Genomic DNA, 25,999 nt, shown 5'->3' with positions numbered 1-25,999 from the left:
CGAACATCCCTCAGACAGAAGTTCTTGAGATATTAAGTAGCTTTTTGGAGTCAAGACCTAGACCCCATTCAGTTTCTACATCATTTATTCTCGAATGTGTGAGAATACCACTGTGCGAAAAAAAAATTCCTTTTTGAAAATTCCTTTTTTTAACAACAGAAAGGAGTAGCCATGGGTGCAATTTTTGCCCCTGACATTGCGAACATTTATGTCGCCTGCTTTGAGGATGAAAATTTATGGCATACCTCAAATCCTTTCTCTGATAACATTCGAAAGTGGCTGCGTTACATAGATGACGTGTTCATGGTATGGCATGGCACTGTCGATCAACTCAATGACTTTCACCAATGGCTAAATGCTAGAAATACCAACTTACAATTTACCATGGAACATAACACCAGCGAGATGCCATTCCTTGACATTACCATCAAAATAGACACTAACCATCAGCTATACACTACCTTGTATACTACGAAAACAGCTAGGAATACTCTCCTGCGCTATACAAGTCATCACCCGCAGGCACTAAAAGATGGGTTGCCTTTTGGGCAATTTCTTCGACTCCGAAGAAATTGTACCTTTAAAGACGAATATTTCTGCGAGGCGAAAAAACTTAAGGAGAAATTACAAGCACGTGGCTACCCGTCTAGACTTCTGCGTACATCAATGAAACGCAATGACCGTGAAGCTCTACTAACTGTGAATGAGCGTCAAAATAAACCTAACATTGTCTGTGTATCAACTTTTGGTACACATTGTAATGCAATTAAGAAGATTGTCTGTAAACAATGGAATTTACTTCAATCCATTCCTGAATTTCAACAGAAACCTCTTTTTGCATTCAAAAGAGGCACTAACTTACGGGATAGGTTAATACATGCCTATGAGAACATCCCACTAACAAACACCATTGACAATATGAGGCAAATAATCCCATTGGTAGGTCATCACAAGTGTAATAATTGTGCTGCATGTGCCACTACTAAAACTGTAAAAACTTGCAAAATCAATGATGTGGAATTCAAAGCTAAAACCTTTTCCAACTGCAACACCACAAATGTGGTTTACTGCATTCAATGCCCCTGCCTGGTACACTATCTAGGCAAAACCATTCAGCCCATCAAAAAACGGATCCTGCAGCATCAGTCGCGGATCAGGTGTAAGAAGGACAATGCACCATTAGTTGAGCATTATCTGCAACTTGGTCACAAGGAAACAGACATGCTATGGTGGGTCTTTGAGGTCATCAGACCCAACAAAAGACAGAATAACATTGACAGGGTTCTCTCAATGAGAGAAGGTAAACTCATCTGTCTAACAGATACTGTTAAACGAGGATTAAACTCTGCCGCTGAATGGCATGCATTAGCATGCCTACTTTAATTTCACGCATTGGCCTTCTAATTAGTTACCTCGCTGATTAAGCTTTTTGGCTTTATACTTCCCTATATTGTCAGTATAGTTAAATGTACAACCTGTGATTGCAAATTGATGTTGAGTGTTCATGATTTCTGTTTGTGTACATCTGCCATATATGCTGTAATACTATAAACTGTAATTTTGTTTCAAGCTTGCAGTAAAAAATGACTCACAGGCAAATTGTGGATGTTTTACACTGAGAGGAACATCTATACCACATTCTGTATAGAGATGTATTTGGTATACCTAAAATCGATAAAACGATAAGCGAGTGCATAATTTTCGATCATGTCCCTATATTGAGACTGGACATTCGATGGCATCATTGACTACTCGTAATGTATCTCTTGCCGCTATTATTAGACACTACTTTTTATCCTTTTAATATGGCGACAATAGCGTAGTTTTTCGAGTCTTAATTAAAGCTGACCACTAGGTTACACCCTCGTTTACGCTGTCTGCTCTACACATGTTTTTATCTTGAGCTTGGTTTGGCTCTTAACTGAGCAAACCCTTTCAATATGGCGCCCAACTACAGAGTCCTATTTCGATCTCCAAACGGTGCTTCAAATAGAAGCGGAATCCACATGGGGCGCTTCAGCCTCCCGGTTATGAGCTGGATTCCTTTTGCCGATCATTTAGAGAACTTGCCGGTAAGTTTATAGTTGTAGTCTGAGCCTTATAGGCTATCTTTTTGGGACATTGTAGACAGGTTACAATATATTCCTGTTTGTTTCTAGAATTACAAACAAGTACCCTGAAGTTCCATTTTGCCGACTTGTGATCCTCAGTAATATCACCGAGACAAAGGAACGTTTCCGACAGAGGGGATACCCCTCCAACATCTTGAACAAGGCACATAAAAGGGTCACCAAGGTAAGAAGAGAGTCAACCCTGGCCCCGTCGGAAAAAAGAAAGTTGAAGCAAGCTCATGTTGCATTTACCACACTCTATACAGATGAGAGCAGCAGAGTTTATAACACTCTACACAAACACTGGCATTTGCTTACGGCTATACTGAGCCTGCAGGGAATCCTGCCGGCTAAACCCAGGGTGACATATAGACGAGGTCAGAACTTCAGAAATATTCTCTGCCCTAGCTATATCACAAGGGAGAAAAAACCAGATTGGCTAAGTAGCAAAACAGTGGGGTTTTATACCTGTAGAGGATGCAACATGTGCAAACTAGATAAAGATAAAACGAAGGAGTTTTGTTTTAACACCACACATAGACACAAGATCAATTACTTCATCAACTGCAACACCAAGTACGTAATATACGTCTTGGGATGCCCGTGTGGGCAGATACATGTAGGGAGCACGAAAAGGGCGCTTAAAATCAGAGTACAGGAGCACGTTAGAGCACATAGAAACGGTGATCTAAAGTACCCAATGACCTATCACATGCAGGAGAGACACACACCGGAAGACACCATATGGTTTATGGGTATAGACCACGTCCCTGCACACCCTAGAGGTGGGGATAGGCCAGTAGCTCTAAGAAAGAGAGAGTCCACCTGGATTTGTAGATTGAGAACGGTCGAGTTTGGCCATTACTTTGATGATGAGATGCATCATTTCCTGTCATGAAACCATCAATATAATATTTTTACATATATGCAGTGACTTGTATAGTGCTCCTCTATTTTGACCATGTATTATTGAATGTCTTTATGTTTTGTACAAATGAACAATACTGTTATCTTTCATGGCCAATTGGGGTTGAAGCTTTATCTCTCACCGCAAGGTTGCATTTGCAATTATGTGATCATCCATCAAGATACGTGCAAGTTATTCTTTTGACTTTCTGTCCATTGTATACTTACGGTATTACAAAATACCAGGATTCCCCTTTTTTGCCACAGCTATGGCGATTGCAGATACTGATACTGTTTACGATGTAAAGATTGGTGAGTTAGGGCAACACTGCGTTGAATCTCTGCATTATGTAGATGGCCTATTTTTGCTTATCTGAACACTACTCCCTACAAGTGCCCTGTACATGTTTCCCGTTCGGGCGTGCATTCTTACTGCCTGACATCTTTTCTTGCATATATACTTCAACGGGGGCATTTGACCAATCTAAGATGGCCGCCGTCTACACTTACGGGACAGGGGACCGAGGAGCCCCCAGTTTTGCTACTACAAGCGATTAGCACCTATTTTTACCCGATGTGCGGCTCCTTCATCGATCCTGTGGGATTAGGGGAGGTGTTTTGAATTACACTCCCCCGACTATACACTCGATTGCATTCTTCTATTTTTGACAACGGGGTTCGGGACTTTATGGATGCCGCTCTTTTGCAAACAGGGTTTTTTGGGCGTCCGCTCTATATGTTGTATAGACCAGCTTCTATGCCGCTCTAGACACGGGGACTATTATATATAGACTAACGGATGCCTGTGCATCTCATATGGATGGAGTGCACGACATTCAAATATGGCGGCCGCAATACACATTAGCTGCCTTTATGCCCTTATACTGTTGCGTTCTAATCTAGGGCCCTGATCGATACTGTGACCTTATGCCCCTATTCGGCTATAAATCCATTTATTCCCTATATTGGCATAACCGTTCAAGTGCAATATTCAGAAACTCGTCTCTGGCCTCACACGAACAGAGCCACATTTCAGAATAGCTTTCTCTGCCACTTCCTTTGCAACCAATTAGTGCAATGACATAGCAGATGTTACTATCTGAGATTCCTAGATTAACACTCCGAGTTCTTCAACAAGATAAAAACTCAGCAACCTGGAAATCCCCGCTTGCTGTGTTTTGATTAGTAATAGAACTCTAATGAGCACTGATAGACGATCACTTCCTAGTGACATCTTTATTGACGTCTTATGTCCAAAAACGTACGTCAAACAAGGCACCTTTCAGGTATAAATATTACCAACGTTGCCTTAAGCAAACGCTGATGCTGCAGCTGATGTTGCTGCTCTCTTGCTGCTGCTGAAGTAGCTGTTATGCTGATGATACCATAGCTGCTATCGCTACTGCTATCGCTGCTAACTAGCGAACGATGGTGTGGTGAACTTGGGAGCTGAACAGCCGTCCCTCTGCAAGAGCCCAGCAGATGCAAGCTGCCCGCGCACGCTGCCACTCCTCCTGCTCCTCGACGCGCTGAGAAGAGACGCTGTCTTTCTCCTGCAGAGAAATCCAGCTCCGGCGTTTCTAGTCTATCCTTGCGGGTGACTGGGATATCGACCCCCTGAAGGAGATACCAGACCTCCATCATTCTATTCCAGAGGTATGATGTTGACTAAACCCTTAGAGAGAATTCTTGAAGCAAACCTTGGCAAAGCCAACTTAACTTAAAGCTACTTACTTACTCCCCTCCCAAGTATTAGGCTTAGGTCAGGTACACTGGGGTAGGCGTAGTTAGAAGCACCAGTTGAGTATTTTAGCCTAATGTATATATTAATGTATATATGTTTTATTCATTTTAAACCATTGTATGGCTAAGAAACCATATCAATGCTTTTACAGTATTATTTTGCAATACTCATCTTACTGTACGTACTTTTTATAATAACAAGTCTTGCAATTGTGGCAAATTATTTCTCTTGTACGAGAAGAAAGACTGTTCAATAAATGTTACCCTTTATTGAAAACGCCCGTCTCTCTATTCTCTACATTTTGTGAAAGTAAACTGCACAACCACTGACTGAGTAAAATAACTGTCTATTGTTTCACACGACCCTAGAGATTGACTCTTATCTGAGGAGCAAAGTTGTCATGTTGCACGGTTGTTGGAAAACTGAATCCCTTCTTGGCTGTGCCAGGGAAGCTGATCACTTCCTATTACAGTCAAGAAAGTTTCCAGTGACCTCTGAGCTAGTTGGTAACAAACCCAATTAAGTTTAGCATAGTCAGTGGAGGCCTGGAAGATCCGCACTTCTACGTCGATACTACTGTTTATGTTATTCCAATGCGCATGGCCTATTGGGAAAATAGGAACTACACTACATGGCGCCCAACGTTTGGTAAGGTGATAAACTAACGCAAGACGTTAGAGTAACTCAGTCGTGCATTTTCACACAGACCCCTTTCTCCCGTAAATACTCCAATACACGTCTGGAGTGGGTGAAAGGTTAAAATCCGCCCGAACTCAGTAGGAAGAGATTCCTATGTAAAGCTCTGGTTTATTCAACGTTGAAGGATACAGTGTTCCAAAATATTGTGCACGTAATCTTTGTCTCCTTGGAGACCTGCTCTGCAAAAATGTTTCTGACAATAAAATGTCAGACTTAGAAAACGGAACCACTGGGGCCGCAGTAGATGCGACTCAGCAGGGTCCCGACGGGACTACTGAACCGGATGCAATTATCATCCCGGTACATTTAAGAAAGTCTATAACGTTAAAACTTATAGAAAACGGACTGACACCACAAGGTGGTACAGTAATTTTCGTGATAGAGGCACACGAATATCGGCAGACAGAGGTATTCTATTCATGGATAAACTTTCCAGCGGCAAACGCTAGAACAAAAGAGTTTCACTGTTACAAAATAGAGAAACCACCGGAAGAGTACGCTCCTTTCGAGGAGATTGAAATCCCACTAAAATTCCAAGAGCACCGGCTCTGGTTTAATGACGCCCTAAAACATAATGATCATATTACCAGGCTCGGTCCACTAGGTAGACCAGGAGCAACGTGGCCGATTCTAGCCAGCTACACACCACATCCGGACATTGCAAAAATGTCTAGAGAAGAGTTGTTAGTACAGCTAAAAACACTAATTAAAATACATAGGCAATTAGTCCAATATGTAATGCGGACTGCAACAGTCCAACCAGCTGTTAATGTACCACAGCTGACCCCTCATCATGGGAACACTAATAAAATTACACCACAGAACATACAGTCATGTCTTGGTAAAACAACCGTAAAACGGGAACAAATTCCTTTCTGGTTAGCACAAAAAATCACTCAAATACAGGCAGTATTTCCGGATACTACCCCTATCGAGAAACACAGAATCTTGACCATCTGCCTTCCTATGGGAATCGCACCACACGTGGAGGACTGTGACACTTGGGGTACAGTCTTCGCTTCCATTTACACAAAAACACATGGTGTTCCGTCTATGGCGGTAATACCAGATGTACTACGACAGATTCAAAATGAATACGGTCCAGAACCTGCTTTAACTCTTGGTATGAAGTTACTGAAAGACTTCAAGCAGGTCTCGGCTATATTATTAGCCAACATAAAAGGAGAAGCAGCATCTGTAGTGATCCGCCAGAAGTTGAAGGAAACAGATATAACAGATCAGCCAGTTGAGCTTGCCAGAATCATAGAAAAGTGCTATGAAGAATTAGGTAGAGACAGCTTGGGTGGAAAGCCAGTAAAGCCCCAACTGCTCGAAAATCCTGAAAAATAATTTATTAAAAATAATTCAAATACTCCTAAAAAGAGCTGGGATGGAAATAAACAATCCACTCCCAAGGAAAAAGTTTTCCAGTCCAGAGGAAGGTCTCCTCGACGGAGGGAAAGAACTCCGACTCGAGAACACCAGTCTCCCCAGAGGGAGCCCTCTGAGAAAAGATACAACCTTAGAAATAGGGATAATTTGAAGAAGCCTGATAGATATCAAAGTATTGATACACGTCCCTCTCGATCTTTATCGCAGAAATCGGAAAGAAGAGGACTGTCAGACCCAGGAGAGCACACCAAGTCCAAAGACAAGGAACCTGCTCAGAGTAAAAAATCTCAATTTCCAAAAAAGAAGGTAGCCAGTATTAGAGTAATCAACCATGCCGAGAATACTGAGGACACATTTGAAAATTTGAAAAACGGGGAGTGGGCACAGACAATGTTAGACAGTGCCTCAGAAATCAGTATAGCCCGCAAGATCTTGATGAGTCATCTGGAGACAGTGGACACGAAGGAATTCATTCAGGTTGAAACTGCCGACACCAGACTTAGCGAGCCCCATAAAATATACGAAATAACATTGCGTATAAAGGGTGATAAGACTAGGAAAATAAAGGGTCTATTTTGGGATAAACTCTCAAAAGGCCATGATATTCTGTTAGCTGAAAAGGATTGGCCCCCAGAGTTTGTCAGGGAGTGCCCTCGTGGCGAAGAAATGATTATGCCTGCCTTCTCGAATCACATTCCGATTCACAAAAAATATACTTATGCAAGGAAATGGGCAGTAGCCCAGGCCCGGCATTATATAAAAATCATGTAGGATGGGATGAGGACTCACCTCCTCACAAAATCCAGTTAAAAAGTGAACCAACTGCCCAACGGCAGTATCCCATTAAACAAGAAGCTAAAAAACAAGTCAGGGAGATCTTAGATCAACTTGAATACCAGGGGGTGATTGAAACATGCACCTCTCAAATGAACAATCCTTTCTTTCCTGTCTCCAAGCCAGACAATTCATATCGTCTAGTTTTGGACTACAGACACCTTAATGCATGTTGCAAAACATTTGCAGTACAAACCTCGCATAGTGCAGCCCTAATGAATAACATAGTTAGGAAAAAATATAAAACGACATTAGACATATCTAATGGTTTCTTTTGTCAAAACATTGCACCAGAAAGCAGGTATTTGACCGCTTTCTCCGTAATGGGGTCTCAGTAAATTTCTGTCGACTCCCACAGGGGTTCAAGAACAGCCCAGGACTATTCTCAGCTAGGGTAACAGAGTTACTACAAATATATGATGATGAGGCATTATCCTACGTAGATGATATCTATCTCACAGATGACGACTTGGATACTCACTTGAAAAGAGTGAACACCATTATACTTGGGTTCGCAGCAGAGGGTTACAAATTCAACTTTAAAAAGTCTCGAATTGCCCATCTGACAGTATTATTCTTAGGATACAAATTATCAAGTGAAGGAAAAAGCCTAGCGGACAACTTCTTAGAGAAGTGCGCTGTACTCCAAGCTCCAAAAACGCTGAAGAATTTACAATCCATACTAGGTTTTCTGAATTTCAGAAGAACTTACATTCTAAATTACGCAGAGAGGGTTAAACCTCTCTACGAACTAATTAAACCTGATTTTAAACAAATCAATTGGACTCAAAAACACACAGAAATTTTGAGATCATTGCAAACAGACATGTTAGCAAAAACAAAATTAGACACACGTGACAACACACGCGATCTTGTAATCCGAGTCCTCCCAGGACGATGCGGATTCACGTACCTGACCTCTAATGAGGGAGAAAAGGTACCAATTTCAATTAAATCTCACTGGTACACACAAGCAGAAAAAGCATTCAGTCACACAGAAAATACTGTGAAAGCAGTGCAAATTGCATTAGCAAATGAACGAGAACTAGCACATGGTAAAAGGATTAATATCCTCATAGCGGAATCCGCCTTCGAGGCGCTATTCAGCCCAGTAAACCTGCCTACAGTGTCACTGGATCTGAAATGGATACAGTGTGTAGATTCTCTAGGAGCGGAAGATGTGAAATAATATTTCGCCCCGCAATTCGAAGAACTGAATGATTTAGAATATGAAGAAGAATATCCTCTGCCAATCGAACTTCTGCCTCTCCCACAATATATACAGATAGATTTGTACAGCATTTCAACATATAGAGCAAATCCTACGATGCAGCGTGTGCGATTGTTAAAGGTCGTTGGCTGTGCGGTAAATTCAGACCGAAAGTAACAAAAACCGAATCAGTAAAGTACTGTTCGGTTCAGAGAACTGAAATCAGATGTTTAAAGATGGCGCTCGAAAATGCAGAACGTGAATTCCCGACACTTATAGTGTGCGATTCTCATTTTTGCGTCAATTCTTACAACAATAAACTGCAGAGTTGGATCGAAAACGACTACAAAGATGACACAGGTGCCACAATAAAGCATAAATTGCTCTGGAACGAGGTAGCTCTTTTACACAAAGAACTACAAAAGACTCACGTGATTCACGCACAGAGTCTTCGACGTGATGGCGTTCACGTTGCAGGGAATTCATTGGCTAATACAGCCAAAGCGGAAGCAACTAAACCGGCTTCCGTAGCCACAAAAAAGCGTACAGATAAATACATAGACGGGGAAACCATGCTGGCAGTAAAAACGACCGTAAAAGGCGACTGTGCAGCACTGCCCGTGAACTATCCACTCAATTATGCATACATAATCGATGCAAACTCCGTTCCTTTTGCTCGAATCCCTGGAGTGGGGGATAGGGTAATTCCAAACATGGAACACAGGTTAGGACTAATCAGAGCGGCACACGAAGGGCTTGCTTCTGCACACGCTGGCGTTTCCGCAACAGTATCACTATTAAAACAGAGATATTGGTGGCCTCGCATGAGAATACAAACTAAAAAGTATGTATTAGAATGCAAAATATGCCAAAGGATAAAAGTATCAACAGTAAAACGACCAGCGCAGACACCCCTTCTCATCTCGGATAAACCATTTGCATGTGTTTACCTGGACCACTGTGGTCCCCTACAAAGGGACGGCAACTATAAATATATCATGGTAGCAGTGGATTCCTGTACGAGATTCATATGGATGTGGCCCAGCGCTCGGCTGACGCTAGAACGGTTATAAAAGATCTGCGAGTCTTTATCGGCACATACGCAATTGCCACGCTCCATTCTGACCAGGGTCCTGCTTTTAGATCTCGAGTTTATAAGGAGGCCATGGCCACCATGGGAATTGGGTTGCGGTATTCTTGTCCGTCACACCCCGAAGGGAATAGCGTGGTAGAAAGAAAAAACCGGGACATAAAGCGATCTATAACAGCGAAGGTATTAGGTTCAGGCGCTGGGTGGGTCAAACATTTAATAAGTGTCCAAATCAGTCTTAATAACTTGCCAAGAAATTCTCTAAAAGGTTTCAGCCCATACGAACTATTGTTCGGAATTAGAATGAGAATTCAGGACTTAGATAGTCAAGTATCAGTGGTACAAGATAATAAAACAGACTTTGACATCAAAGATCGTTTGGCTGTTTTACAGGAACTGAATGAAACAAGAAAATCCTTAAGCAACATAAAGTTAAAGCGACAGCCAGATACCACTGACGAGGCACCACAAGCAACAGCCCCAGCAAGGCCTGTCTGGATTCCAAAGATTGGGGATCTAGTCAGAGAAAAAATAGCGGTGAAGAAGGAATTTGGGCCTTCTTACAGAAAAGCAGTACCTGTCTTGGCAGTCACCGGAACAAGATCAGTAGTACTACTGCCCCTTGCTGGTAAAAAGGAGAACAGAGTTGTATCAATCGACCTGGTAAAACCACAAGCATGTGGCCTATAATCAACAGTAGGCCCAGTGGACTCCCAAGAAACAACAGAATACCCAAACTTGCAACAATCCAAGAGGTTCAAACTGAAAGACTAATCACATTCAATCAGCCTGCAGTGCACAGAGAAGGACTATGCAATAATGCCATGGAACTTGTGCCTCTTGAGACACAGATTGAAACAGTTCGTCAAGAAACACCAGTCTACAATAATGTGGCATCAGAAAGTGCTACCGAAAGACAGATTGAAAGAACAATCCCAACAATTGACAGAACTGCCTCTGGTTATTTCATCGACTTCGACAACTTTTCCGAGGATCAAAGTAACCCCGAAGTGATGCCAGAAACAAAAAAGACTTTTAAAGAAAAAGCAACGGAACTCTTTCATCAACTGAAGGAAATCTACCTTATTTCCCCATGGTTAGAGTTCTGGTTCGGTCTAGGTGTATTTTTCCTCCTGCTTTGGCTTGTCATGGTACTTTGTTTGGGAAAATTAATTGAGGGAAAATATAGTACAATGGACACAGCAAGTCAGAACATCAACCTAGTCCTCAAACCACACAGATCATCCCACGTGAAGAAAAGAGAACTGTCAACAGTAAATGTCACAGCCATTCCAATACCCGGTGGGGTAGTATGGGAGAAAACTGACTATGAGATCTATGGTCCGGTCGAGATCCTGAAGTATCCTCATCAACTGAAGGTTTCCTTAAGTGACTTTGTAAAACATAGTACATTCTCTGATGATTGGGACTTTAACAGTATTAATGACATGATGTCTGATTTAGTAATGTCAGCTAGATTCACAGAACATGATTATTTACAAGGTTCGTCTAGTTATGAACAGTTGTTCTGTTACACACATTATGGCGATCATTATTTGCATAAATCTGCACAGCCTAGAAATGTTTTTAAGTATAATCAATGGGAACATTGTGCTACACCACCTAAAAGCAGTTCTAAAACATTCTTTGAGAAATTCAAGTACTTCTCAGGGTTTAACACCAGTGATGCAGAAACGTTTTATTACAAACTGTTAGATAAAACAGGAATGAAAACAATGCTGACAAACACTAAATTAATATATTCAGAAGCATTTTATGACAAAATGATGACATTTGGTTTTGATTATTGGAAAAATAACATTGAAACAAAAACCATTTGGGGTACAAAAGATTGGCAGGTACAAGGCCTAGAAGCACTATTCAGAACCTGCATGATACCAGAACAAATGATGTTTTTAAATGACACAATTCACCAAACATCCTGTCTTGGCCTAGCTAAGATCAAAGACCTAAACAAACCGTATATTCCGAAGCCAATACCTGAGAATGCAACAACAGATATTGAGATAGACGTAACTAAAATGTTACATTTTAACAGAACACATCCTGATTGGAAAAAGTGGTTAATCTGGCCTACTGACACAAACAACTGTCAAGATAGATTCCTGAACAAAACACAGGGGTTAAAAATGACCAGACTAGACCCTAGATACTCCCAGAGACAACATCCAGGGATAGTAACAACATACAGTGTAGGGAAACTCTGCCTCGAATGGCTAGGATCATCCACACTGGCTGAAATTAAGCAACACTTATCTTTACTAAAAGATGGTGCTGATTTGCGCGATTTCATTCTTGGACCACGCAAACAGCGTCAAAAGCATTTCATAGTGGCCAGCATCTATGCTGCGTACAACGAGGCTTAAAGTCACACAAATTGAAACAGCAGAAAAAATACGAGAAATTGATCGTATTAATTTGGAAAAATCACTTTCTGTAGTGGACAATGGGTAAATGACTCTGATCTCCGGAATATATTCGTTGGACAATATTGTATCTTCTGCCTTTGACATAATAGACAGAGACTTGCTAATGTTACAGCATGGCCAGTCACAATTACGTTCTATTGTACAATTAGGCTGGACGCTGCAAAATCTTCGTTCAGGCTATGTGCCTTAGCGTTTAATCAACACAACGTCATTGTTTTCCATTTTTAACCTTACTGATAAACAAATCAGCTTGGCACAGAAAGGAGCAGACTATACAATCCTGAGCATCGAAAAACTTGAGAGATTACCATTGACAAAGTCAGAAAGTCCTGTCATTGAATGGATAATACACGGAATTATCACTATTCCGATAACAACTTTCCGATTTAAAAAGTGCCTTGAATACATACCTACTGGCCAGTATGAACAATTGGGTAAAGGATATGTAAAATCAGCATGGAAATTACCATACACACATTCATGCTATAGTGACAGCGACAAAAATGTATTTCTTAGTGGTGAAAACTGTAAACGTTCACTAAGCGGTATACTTTTGTGCCAGGGTATTAATTTATACGGAGCCTGTGAAGGTAATTCTAACAACCTTTCATGCCACCAGCTTGTCACACCTGCAACACAGATAGAGCCCTTCTTTATGCAACTCGCGAATGGGAGTTACATTCTAAGAACGGATCACAGATGTTGTGGCCTTGTGCCAGGGAAAAGTTATCTCGTAAGCGTAACTTCGATGGTCAAATGCTGTATGCAAGCATTGTTCCCGAGCGGGCCTCGAGACATAGAGACTCCCATCTGGCCTCGTCTGAATCTCTATTCTATATGAATTGATACTTTAAGCAAAATGAAGTCTGTGCTTTTGCAGACAACAGTGCCCATAACGTCATCAAAAGAGACGTATGATCTCCTAGTTGCAAGGACAGCTACAGAGGTTCATGACCTTTTATCAACAAATTGCCCCGTGCATTTCGTAGAAATGCTTAGCCAACTCCTTAACATGTCTAGTGCCACTGGCATCCCAGGCATGTTTAAGACGATTTTTACGGGACTGCTAACACCATTTCAAGCAATTCTGGGAATCGTTCCAAATTTTGTCCACTCTGTTTTTGGCGGCATACCCCTATTTTTGGGACTTGTAGCAGGGATTTTATTTTTGACCCTCCTGCTTCGATATGGCAAGCCACAGCTCAGACATAACTCCTATGGGAATGGAAGAAACAATCCTAGCAGTTCGCTACCGGGACAGAATAACTAGAGTCCTTGGATTGGCCAAGCTGAGAGATCTAAACATGACCTGGCTCCTTTCATTCAGACCGATATGGCAAAATTGCATCTTACCTGTACTACGATGTATGCTATGCGGAGATGAGTGCGTGTTGGGCATCTGTCTTTCACTTCCATCAGCAGTACCAATGGATATCGATACTTTGCTCAGTCCGATAACGGCTCACGCATTGTGTTGTCCCCAGCGGCTACCAATCCTGATGACGGCATTCGTTGAGACTCCTGTGCTACGACTAGGTGGTAACAGTGGAGCGAGTGACAAAAGCAACATCACCCAGGTACGACCTTCTGTGAGCATTGCTGATCCCGACTTTGATGACAGCAATCATTCTCACACCTGCCAAGTTACAGCACTATCGAATTTGGTCGAACTGTCACCTGATTTTGTAGACCAATTCTTTGAGAGCCTGTCTGATATGATGTTCTCACCCGAACAGAAACAATAACTTTAGAGAAGCATTCCGACACACAGCGTTCCCATGAACTCTGAATTCGGCCTTCAGTTTTGAACAACAAAAACTGCTAAAAGCGTTGGAACTCTATTTTTCCCGTTCAAGCATTAATTCTTTTGAATTGAACACTTTTTAATATTCACCCTTTTTGGCACGAAAGATTCTTTGCTTAAAGTAAAACTATTCATAGAGAACAGAAGCTTCAACTTCTATTTCTAAATACATCTAGAGACATAATCACTTTACACCAGCCTCTAGCACATTTTACTGCAATGCATTTATATGTGATGAAATTATCTCGCCCTTCTTCTGTTTCAGAGATATTTCATGTGTAATCCTTTTTGCATAATCATTCATTGATTTCATATGCTATAATTTTTGAATGATTTCTATGCTTCAAAAACGTACAGTACCTAAATTTTCACGTATTACAAATACGCCTATTTCAAATGTATATATGTATTTTGGGGTGGGCAATGTTACACATGCATCTTATTGCTCTAGTTTTAGTAATTTGATGGACATGAATTCGTGGAGTGGGTGTTGCGTTCTAATCTAGGACCCTGATCGATACTGTGACCTTATGCCCCTATTCGGCTATAAATCCATTTATTCCCTATATTGGCATAACCGTATAAGTGCAATATTCAGAAACTCGTCTCTGGCCTCATACGAACAGAGCCACATTTCAGAATAGCTTTCTCTGCCACTTCCTTTGCAACCAATTAGTGCAATGACATAGCAGAAGTTACTATCTGAGATTCCTAGATTAACACTCCGAGTTCTTCAACAAGATAAAAACTCAGCAACCTGGAAATCCCCGCTTGCTGTGTTTTGATTAGTAATAGAACTCTAATGAGCACTGATAAACGATCACTTCCTAGTGACATCTTTATTGACGTCTTATGTCCAAAAACTTACGTCAAACAAGGCACCTTTCAGGTATAAATATTACCAACGTTGCCTTAAGCAAACGCTGATGCTGCAGCTGATGTTGCTGCTGTCTCGCTGCTGCTGAAATAGCTGTTATGCTGATGATAGCATAGCTGCTATCGCTACTGCTATCGCTGCTAACTAGCGAACGATGGTGTGGTGAACTTGGGAGCTGAACAGCCGTCCCTCTGCAAGAGCCCAGCAGATGCAAGCTGCCCGCGGACGCTGCCCCTCCTCCTCCTCCTCGACGCGCTGAGAAGAGACGCTGTCTTTCTCCTGCAGAGAAATCCATCTCCGGCGTTTCTAGTCTACCCTTGCGGGTGACTGGGATATCGACCCCCTGAAGGAGATACCAGACCTCCATCATTCTATTCCAAAGGTATGATGTTGACTAAACCCTTAGAGAGAATTCTTGAAGCAAACCTTGGCAAAACCAACTTAACTTAAAGCTACTTACTTACTCCCCTCCCAAGTATTTGGCTTAGGTCAGGTACACTGGCGTAGGCGTAGTTAGAAGCACCAGTTGAGTATTTTAGCCTAATGTATATATGAATGTATATATGTTTTATTCATTTTAAACCATTGTATGGCTAAGAAACCATATCAATGCTTTTACAGTATTATTTCGCAATACTCATCTTACTGTACGTACTTTTTATAATAACAAGTCTTGCAATTGTGGCAATTCATTTCTCTTGTACGAGAAGAAAGACTGTTCAATAATGTTACCCTTTATTGAAAACGCCCGTCTCTCTATTCTCTACATTTTGTGAAAGTAAACTGCACAACCACTTACTGAGTAAAATAACTGTCTATTGTTTCACACGACCCTAGAGATTGACTCTTATCTGAGGAGCAAAGTTGTCATGTTGCACGGTTGTTGGAAAACTGAATCCCTTCTTGGCTGTGCCAGGGAAGCTGATCACTTCCTATTTCAGTCAAGAAAGTTTCCAGTGACCTCTGAGCTAGTTGGTAACAAACCCAATTAAGTTTAGCATAGTCAGTGGAGGCCTGGAAGATCCGCACTTCTACGCCGATACTACTGTTTATGTTATTCCAATGCGCAGGGCCTATTGGGAAAATAGGAACTACACTACAATACCCTTTCATCTAGGAGCACACCGGTGTTGTGGATATGACAATTAGTGCAGGTATAAGTTCGAGGCTCCTCATCATTCCCTCCTACCAGGTGCTATTGGTACTGGAGGAGTGGAGCCAGGCACGGAAGGAGACAGATCGGGGCCGTAATATCCATCTTTCCGCGGTAAGTTTAATATGTAAATTAGCCTCTCGTCGTGTTCCCGTCTTGCATATGGGCTCGAACTTAGGAGCTCGGGGGTGGGTGTCAAGCTCCCCCTTTTCTAAGACTAGTATATATATTATTGCCTTCTAATATTTTACAGTCATTGATGTGTTGGGCTGTCACAGCGGCCTTTTAATGCCGCTACTGCATGTGTCTCAGGAGGGCTTCTGCTCTGGTAAGTTTTTTTGGACATGGTTTCCGAATTCGCCAAACTGCTTAGGTGATGCAGTGATGCCGAGCATTAGTTCGAAGCAGGCATGATTCACGGCATGATTACTATGGAACTAGGTGCCTCTATAACTTGTAGTAGTCGCATGAGGACTGTTTTCCTGATTTCGCATCATAATTGGCCAACACACATAGCTGGCTTCCCTAGAACTTAACAGCCTCTTTTCCGTCCTTTCTAGAGTCGGCCACGGACAAGAAAGGAAAACGCTTTCAGGCAGAATGCTGATCTGAGCCATATATTTGTAGACGAGGTAACTTTTATGTCCGCCTTTATCCTTACTCACTCTGCCTTTGACTCTAGACCCCCAGGTCACGCCTCTCTCCTTTTGCTCTTCTAGGACCTAGAGGCACATCCTAGACGACGGTGCTTTCTCCGAATTCTAAAGTTACTGCAATCCATGGGACTAACTAGGGTAAGCATTACCTGGATAGTTGCCGTGGTAACCGTTCGGGATCCCCTAGGGGAGACTTAGACAATGGCAGCATGACCTCGCTCTTACTTGATGACGGCTGCCGTGTCTTGGCTGTATGGCAATGAACGGAATTAGGGTCATTAATGCTTAGACGCCTACGCAAGCATCAAATAAGGGGTTCCTACTTATTAACCTCGTGATAATTGTATTCATGGGCAGGGCTTGTATATTGCCCATCGAGATATCTGCATTGTCCTTTCTTGAATATTGTTATTTTCAGATCACCTGTACCCAAGTTGAAGCCTTGTCTCTTCCGCATCCTGATCAGGGATTTAATCTCCTTCAAAGAGAATACTGAAATGAGGAATTACACTCATTCTTAGTAAAGTGAGTCCTCCAACCTCTTACCCCCTGGGCTTTCTGCTACTTCTGGTGCTGGTGGCGGAGGGTGGTTGCACAGGGCAACGGAGGGGAATATGCATAGATCCGTCTTAAATCTTAGATGATTTCTGTTTATTGATTTTGGAATAGATATATCCGTGCATTGCAAGGACGTTACGGTGTTTATCAGCATCCAATACCATGCCGCCTGCTCCCAAACGACCTGCCGAATCGTCCAAGAGGCCTCACATCACCTTGGTAGGTCTCTGTTTTTGGTTCACTCTACAATTTCTTTGTAACGATGGACGCAGTATTACTATAACCCATGTTGCTATCGTTCTTTTTTTAATACACCGATAGGTATAAGTTATCTTATTCGCCTTATCATATCAGCAAAGTGTTTCGTAAATGCCTCCTTTTCCCCCATGTAGCTCCGAAGTCTCATGCCACATGAACTATTGTCGATGGGCTGGGACATACAAAGTACATTGTGCTGATCAAATGACATAGTAATATATTCGGGAGGTCACCACCTATGGGCTGGCCTCCTTGGCGCCTATTGTGTAATTGGATATTGGAATACAAGTAGCATTGTTTTTAACTTGTGACTATTCATGCTCGGCTGAGCACATTAATAGGCCACTTTTTTAATTGTCTGTTTATGTGTTTTTTTCTTGTTTAAATACAGCCCTGAAGAAGTCCCATCTGGGACGAAACGCGTCGGTTGTCCTTTCTTACACATTGGAACAATAAAAAGAAGTTTTCTAAAAAATTGGACATTATTCCCAGTTCTTTGTAATAAGTCTGTGATTCAGCTTTCACAGTTTGTGTATGTGGTGCACCTGTGCTTATGATTTAAATTACGTTAACTTCTGTATGGAACTGGCACTGTGATGGTGGGTGCTTATCGGTGTGCACACAAGTCCCTCTTCTTAATTCAAAGGGAAAATTACTGTTTTGGTAATTTTGGTTAGGTGCATTTGTAATGAAGGTTCCACCGTCGGTCTTGTTCTAGTACATATGTAAATATGTGTCAGCTTTTCATTACACACAGAAACTACCCTGACACTTTTCTGGTAACATTTAGACCGCCAGTAGGTCTGCCGCCAGTCTCCAACATTTGCAGTGGGTGCCCTGGGTTGGGACCAGGACATCCAGACCAGGGGCAGGCCCTGGGGGATGGGGGGCGAAAACGGCCCGGGAAGGGGGGCTGTGTAGACCCCCTCCCTTATTGTTTTAAAAAAAGGGGCAAGCCCTGGGGATGGTACCCCTGAATTGATAATGGCACAGGGTGGGGGCTTTCAATAAAAAAAAGAGGCAGGCCCCAGGGGATGAGGTCCCTGGGGCCAAAATTGGCCCAGGATGGAGTCCTCCATGTGGTCACCTTACCTTTATTTCAATATTTTTTTTAAGAGGCAGGCCCCCAGGGTTGGGGTCCCCATGGCCCACAACGGTCCAGGGAAGGGGGGGCCACGTGGTGCCCCTTCCTAAAAAAAACAGAGAAAAAACGCATAAAAAGATGGCAACTCTTCGTAGTCCCGCTCCTTTCTCCAACACTCTGCAAACGCACATCCTGGTGTGCTGCCTGTTGGGGGATGAGGTCCCCTTGCCTCCTGTTACTTCCAGTAAGCCTCACACAGTATGATTGCTGAGAGGTCGCCAGAGGCCACGCCCCCTTTCTGCACCACTCTGCAAAACACACCTCTCGGCGCCCTGCTTGTGGGGGGATGAGGTCTCCTTGCCTCTTGCGGGCCTCAGGACTAGCAGTGCGCCAGGAGGCATGTTTGAGAGTGGTTTGCAGAGTGGTGGAGAAAGGGGGCATGGCTTCTGACCACGAGGTTGTCATATTTAAGTTTGATTTCCATTTTGGCCCAAATTAATAAATCTTCACAAAACGACCCCAAAAAATAAAAGTTTATCCACCTCAGCTTCTTCCTGTAAAGTTTCGGGGTGATCCGTCAGCGGGCCAAGAAAAAATGTAAAATCCCCATGCATTTTCAATAGAATTTTTAAAGGGAGGCTATAGCAAAAACTGCTGTACTGAATTGGGTTATGTTTTAAGGGATAAATGTATAGAAGTAATTGCCCTTAAGATGAGTTATTCGATTCGTCCGCACTTTGTCCCAGACTCATTTGTAGTGGGTAACTATTAATTGGTTAATTTTACTAACCGCCTGTCTACACAGTACATAAATTTAATAAGACAAGTTACCACTTGAAGATCAACTCCTTGCAGACAGAAGGTGGTGACATGATTACAAGTACAAATGCCAAACAAATTAAAAGACAGGTATGGCCACATCCTACGCTTGTTGAGTAGAGAAGGACTAGGCATAGCAGGTGTGTCAAAGTTTCTTGTTGCATACTGCAAAGCCAACATTGCTGTGAAGGTGAGGGTTGTGCCAATTTGAGCAAAAAATCCAATGAAGTAAAGAGTCCAAAATATAGGTGCATAAGCCTGGTTTATAAAACACTTGGTAGGTGTGGGCTACATATTTATGTGGATAGAGAGCTTTATAGGTATTAATTGTGGTCCTTGCATGGCTTTTTTGTGAAAACAGATTTTTCTGTCTGAAAAGACATTTGTTTTACCTGTTTGTTAAGATCATTTCTTGAAAGAGGACATGAGAGATTTGATTCTCACAGACCTTCTGCCTTAGGGTAGTTAAGGAAGAGTTCAGGAAGATTGTCCATGAGTTCATTAATTTGTAGGCCCTGGCTTGATTTCTACCCAGATGTAATGTTTGAGCATGGGCCTGTGAGTGTGTCTCAATTTGTGTGCGTATTTTAGAATCACAGTTTTTAAAGCCTCTTTTTAGTCCATTAAGGCCAAGTTCTATCCTTATCTGAGCCTGCACTGATGTCTGCAATAGGTTGAATAGGAGTCTGTATCTTTTGCGCTATGATATATTTAAAATGGGACCACGTTTATCAGGAAATGCCTGTGCACCGTATGTAAATGTAGGAATTATCCTTGATTTTTTCTCTTTTAGGATGGGAATTAGTGATAGACTTCTGGTTGATCTCATCAAGGCTTTGAAGGCAAAACAAAGTGAGGATATTTTTATTTTTCAGGAATTCATTCAATCTTCAAACCAAACTCCAAGTAATTATATTTTCAATTGTTTTCAAGTGATCTCCCACTTCAGTGCCATGTGGCAGTCTTGTGAACTTTCCTCCCAAAGATGACAGCTTTCGTTTTTGAGAGTTACTGTAATTTGCTTTGCTTGACAGAAGAAAATATGCACATTTAGAACACTGGAATGTTAAGAGCTCCATTGAAGACAATGGAGTAGCTCCGGGCTTATAATGGCTGGCATAAGCCGTGAGTTTCAACATTCAGTTTGTCTTTCTATTGCTCCCTTTTTAATTTAGAAAATGTTACCTTTAGTGGGTGGAATGTTCTAATAGCCTTATAGCCCTTCTGCCTCAGGCTATATCAGTTGTTAAAGGCCCTCTCCCATTACCATCAGAATTTTGAAGCTTAGGTAATGTGCAAGTGACCATCTCTGACAGGGTGAGAGTTAAATGCATCGAACGAGCATTCAGATCGGCAACGTTTAAATTGAATAGTAAGGGAGTGAGAATACAATCTTGTTTAAGACCTTTAAGTGTATTGATGTTGGCAGAGATTGTCTCTGTGGCCAGTTTTACCTTGGCTCACATATCTGTATGTAGCACCTGGACTGCACATAAAATGTGTGGTGGAATTATATGTCAACTGTCCAATTATTTCCAGGTGATATTTCTATGAACATGGTCAAAAGCCGTGCTGAACTCAACTAAACAGGCATCCTGGAGCCTCTTCTTTTAAATTGACTGCCGATCATCATGACAGGGGGACCAGATTGTCTGTGGTACTTAACATGGCTTGATAGCTCAATTGCTTGAATGGTGCTGAATTAAGGCTCTGTGCCCAAGCTTCTTGGACGAGCATATGATACAGATATAAACAAGGGCTCCAGAGGCACTGAAAATAACGACCCAATAAGTACATTGTAGCAACATTCCTTAATTCACAAACATCATTCAGATCATCAATGATGGGCTGTAATTGGTCAATCCACTTGCACTCAGGATTCAGTAATAGCAACAAGAGAAAAGGAGAAAATGTATTGGCAGGCATACACAACCCAATAAAAGCAAAGCTTTGCACTCTTATCCCCACATTGGAAAGTCCTCAATACCTGGCCTAAAATCAAAACCTTCCAGCAACAAACAAATATAAAAATCACATAAAGAGAGAACAAATGGTGTTGGCTGCCCTCCCTCAATCATCAAAAATTTTGAAAAATACTGAACAGAACCAGCCTAATATTCCCCAAAATAATGGCCTACTCAGTTAAAAGAATCAAGACAAAATGAATTAAAAGTTGATTACCAGTGCCCGGGTTAAAACAACACCTGTCTGTGAGCATCAAAGCTCTTAAGCATTGTTCCTGGGTGTTTATGATAAGTTTCTTTACATGACTGAAATCTCATTACATGATGTGGCGTAATGATGCAAAATCAAGTATTATGTATTACTTCTTGTGCTGCATCATTACTTCTGTGTCTCTTTATCTCCATATGCCTTCTTCAGGCCATTATTACAGACTTCTTGAGGACCTAACAACTGGCAACGAGGCTCTGCATGACTCCACTGCATTAGACTGTAATACTAGCCTTCCCCCTCCTGCAGACACCTGCTGTTACAATTCGGACCCCTGCTCTGACCAAACATGGTGGATGAAGAAATCTTCACAAATCTCCCATGGCCTTGAGGCTAGTCCAAATCTGCCATTCCTCTATATCCCCCACATTTCACCTTCAACAAACATGCTTATTTTGATCATGTGAATGGATCCATTACACAACTTCCTGAAGGCGATGTCGTTTTTGGATGGTGCCATGATGAGTTAATGTTGCTTCTTTTTGTGGGTGATTAGAATTACAGATACAAATACCGGAGACACCTAGAACATGGCAATGATGCTCAATGTTCAATTGAACCCTTAGATGAATACACATTTTGAGCAGTGTTTACTAAGGCACACCCAGCAAAAACAGGATACATGATTGCGGCGCTGGGTAAGCACATGCCAGGTAAGTGACACATACGAAAGACGAGAGATCAGACTGTCTATACTGGAATGGTGGTAGAAAACATTTTAGAGCTTGGCAGATCATCTGAACTCTTGAGAGTGGAAGTTACACATAAGAAACACGCTTTAGCAATGGTAAAAGTAAAAGAAAAGTGAGTGGCTGAGGGGCTTGATAACATGAGTGACAGTGTTGCCCCAGAGCACAATAAGACAAAAGAGCCAAAGACCAAGATGTCTTTTGACTCTCTGAGGGAAAGCACCTCATAAGGAGGAAAGGCCAGTTCAAGTGCAGGGACTATGCCAGAGGAAATCAAAAATATAAAGAACCACAGATGAAAGCAGAAAATTGTATCTGAAATCTGCAACCATCCCTTACTAAAAATCTGAGACTAAGGAAGTGCATCAGGTGTCACTGATCTGCAGTGTTGCTCCAGAGAGACCTACACATCCAAGATAGCAGTTGGTCCCATTAAAGTACTAAGACCCAGCCCAAAGTACAGATGACCAGGACAGCATATATTCATGTGGAGGACTTATCCTGCTGAAAACAGTCTTTGTCTAATGACCCAGCCCCATCCAAAAGAAATGGAAGCAAAGACAATTGTTGCTGAGTCAAGCAACTACTTGAGCTGCCACAAAACTACAACTAGTACAGTTTGTGCTCATCCTCAGTACTTGCATGAAGATACCTTTGCTTACTTTACATCTCTACTCAACTCTACAAAATAGGCTGCATGAAGAGCAAAAAGGTAAAATTGCAAATTGGTCCTACATGAAAGCAGTCGCCGCATGAATCTGGCTAATTCAGTTCCCCTCCAGACAACAAGTAGAACAAGAACTGCCAAAGTCGATGGACGAGAAGTTCAACAGAAAGAAGATAAATTCCACCCTCTGGGTATCCTCAGCTGTTGTCACCAAGAATGTGGAACAGTCTGTGTCAACAGTACCTATGAAACTGAGGATTCAAGCATGAAAAACACTGATGCACACTACTAATAAATTAATAGCCAACTTAACTGAGGTAAGATGGTTCTCCAAATTGTATCTTATTGCTCACCAAACACAGCTTCCTAAAGACTTGTTTCATATCATCTTTTCTACTCATGGTAGTTCACGAAAGTATAAGCGGCAGAGTTTTGGTGTCTGCTCAGTAGCAGATACTTTCTGGAATTCCAACCAATAGAATGCAGGTGAATTCTTTGGGTATTTACTCGTTTTGAATCTGTTTTTATTGTTTGTGACATCATTTTAAGATATTCAGCAATGCTACAATATTCATGAATATTCTTGAAACAAAGTCAGTATATATTTTACAAATATTGTCAAATCATGAAAAAATCATTCTTTCCTATCAAGTGTCAGATGAGCAGATATTTTAGAATCCAAAACAGTTCAACTGTTCTTAGTAGTTGAGATATACGTATATACTGACATGAATTCTAATGGGTATAGTCAGCTTATTTATCACTCATACAATAGCTGTATTGATAATTTGGGTTGTGGTCAGCCATTCCCAATATCTCAATCCCATTGTTGTGTCCTTGTGCCTTAGTCTTGTCCTGTATTGTTGAGGGTGTGGATAGTACTCACCTCTCACCACTAATCACATCCCAGATACCATCAGGGAGCCTATCAATGTCCACAGTCTCTTTAAAAAACATTATCCTTTACGAAAAGCCTATCACTTTTTCACCTATACCTTTGTTGTCAAGGGGTCACTCCATCAATGTCGACCCATTATAGGAACTGTGCTACTCATTGTTTATTGCCCGGATTATTAACACCTTAGCAGCTATGGAACGTCCAGCTCCAGTGCTGAACGTTCCATTGCGCAGGTGCAGTTGGAACGTCCAACGGCCGACGGCAGCACTCCCGAGGTAGTGGTGCCGTCGGCCATTGGAATAGGCGCAGCACTTAAGGTGTTAAATACGTTTGGGTATTCTCGACATCATTCATGCCAGACTCTATGCCACCATCCAGCAACTAGGGGAGAAGAGGCTTCACCAGCATAATGAAATGTGCACATTTCTCAAGTTCAGCCTGGAGATCTTTGGCTACGTGTTTTTGGTGATTGGAACGATGAACAGTCAATAGAAGTTGCAATTCATGAAATCTATTTACTTAGCTGAAATAACTCTAAATTCTGAAGTTCTCTCATGATGATCAGTTAATGTTGGTGCTTTTTACCCAAGCTGGCCAGTGTGACTGGGCCCCTGCTTAAGATTCTGAAGCAATGTATGACACAGCCACTACATCTTACAGTACTCCACCATTTCCACTGGTATTATTACTACTGCTAAATGTTGGAAACTAACAATACTAGCACTCTTGGTGCTAATGAGAACCAACACTTCTAGCTCTAGCATTATTACTTGCACTACAACTCCTAAAGCTACTTAAACAAGTACCCTACTGGTAGTATCAATACTACTATGGGTAAATTGCCTATTGCTTCTGCTATTGCCAGGGCTACCAATAACAGTATGAGTACTGCAACTAATACCTGTAGTGCAACTACTATTAGTGGTGCAGTCTGCAAAGTCATATCCCAAGCTACAGAAAGGTGCTGAAATGCTTTCATTTATTTATTTTACCTGTTCCATGCTCCCGTCGGCCAACGCGGCCAACAGCCGACGGAGCCCCACCCACTCAATAGAACGCCCGCACCGTGGCGGAAAAACCGCCACAGTTAAGGCGTTAAAGGTTTTCTATAGCGCTGGCTAGACCGGGAGGTATCAGAGCGCTTTACATGAGTATTAGATCATAGTTACAGGTTACATCGTTACAAAGGTTACACAGTTATTAGAGCATGGCAACATAGTTACTTGTAAGGTCGAGACAAACAATAAGCACAAATACGTAAGGGGAAAAGCAGGCAAGGGGAGAGATTCATGGGAGGGGGTAGGAGCAGGGGAAGTAGACTGATAATGAAGGCGGTAAAGAGGAGGAGAGGGTGAGAGACACCGCATGGGAAGAGGAGGGGGAGGGCGACGGGGACACAAACCGGTAGACGAGTCAAAGCAACGTCCAAAGTTCAGTAAGCTGTGATCCCAGGGGAAGTGGTACCACTTCCCTATCTCTGTTGCGAGAAGCTCCCTTTATGCAGTGGACTCTCTCAGAGGGATCTCTGAGACTCCAAGGCCACATACGGGATCCTTCCCCAAAAAGGGGAGAGCGAGTGCTTTGGTAAGGGATGCCATACCATACCTCAGCTGTGAGTTTCTCCCTTGACGCAGTGGACTCTCTCAGCGGGTTCGTTGAGACTCCAGAGTATAAATATTGGATCTTTCCCCAACAAGGGGAGAAGGGGTGCTTAGACAATGGGCACAAAGGACAGGGGTCTAGGCAGAGTAGCAGGCAAGGGGAGAGATTCAAGGGAGAGTGGATAGGAGCTAGGGAAGAAGACAAAGGTAGAAAGAGTACTAAACGGTAATATATTCAATTAATGAGTTATTATATAGCGCTGGCTA

The sequence above is a fragment of the Lissotriton vulgaris genome, chromosome 5 (assembly GCF_964263255.1).
Source record: "Lissotriton vulgaris chromosome 5, aLisVul1.2, whole genome shotgun sequence".
NCBI classification, from domain to species: Eukaryota; Metazoa; Chordata; class Amphibia; order Caudata; family Salamandridae; genus Lissotriton; species Lissotriton vulgaris.
Note: the sequence above shows the minus strand (reverse complement) of the source record.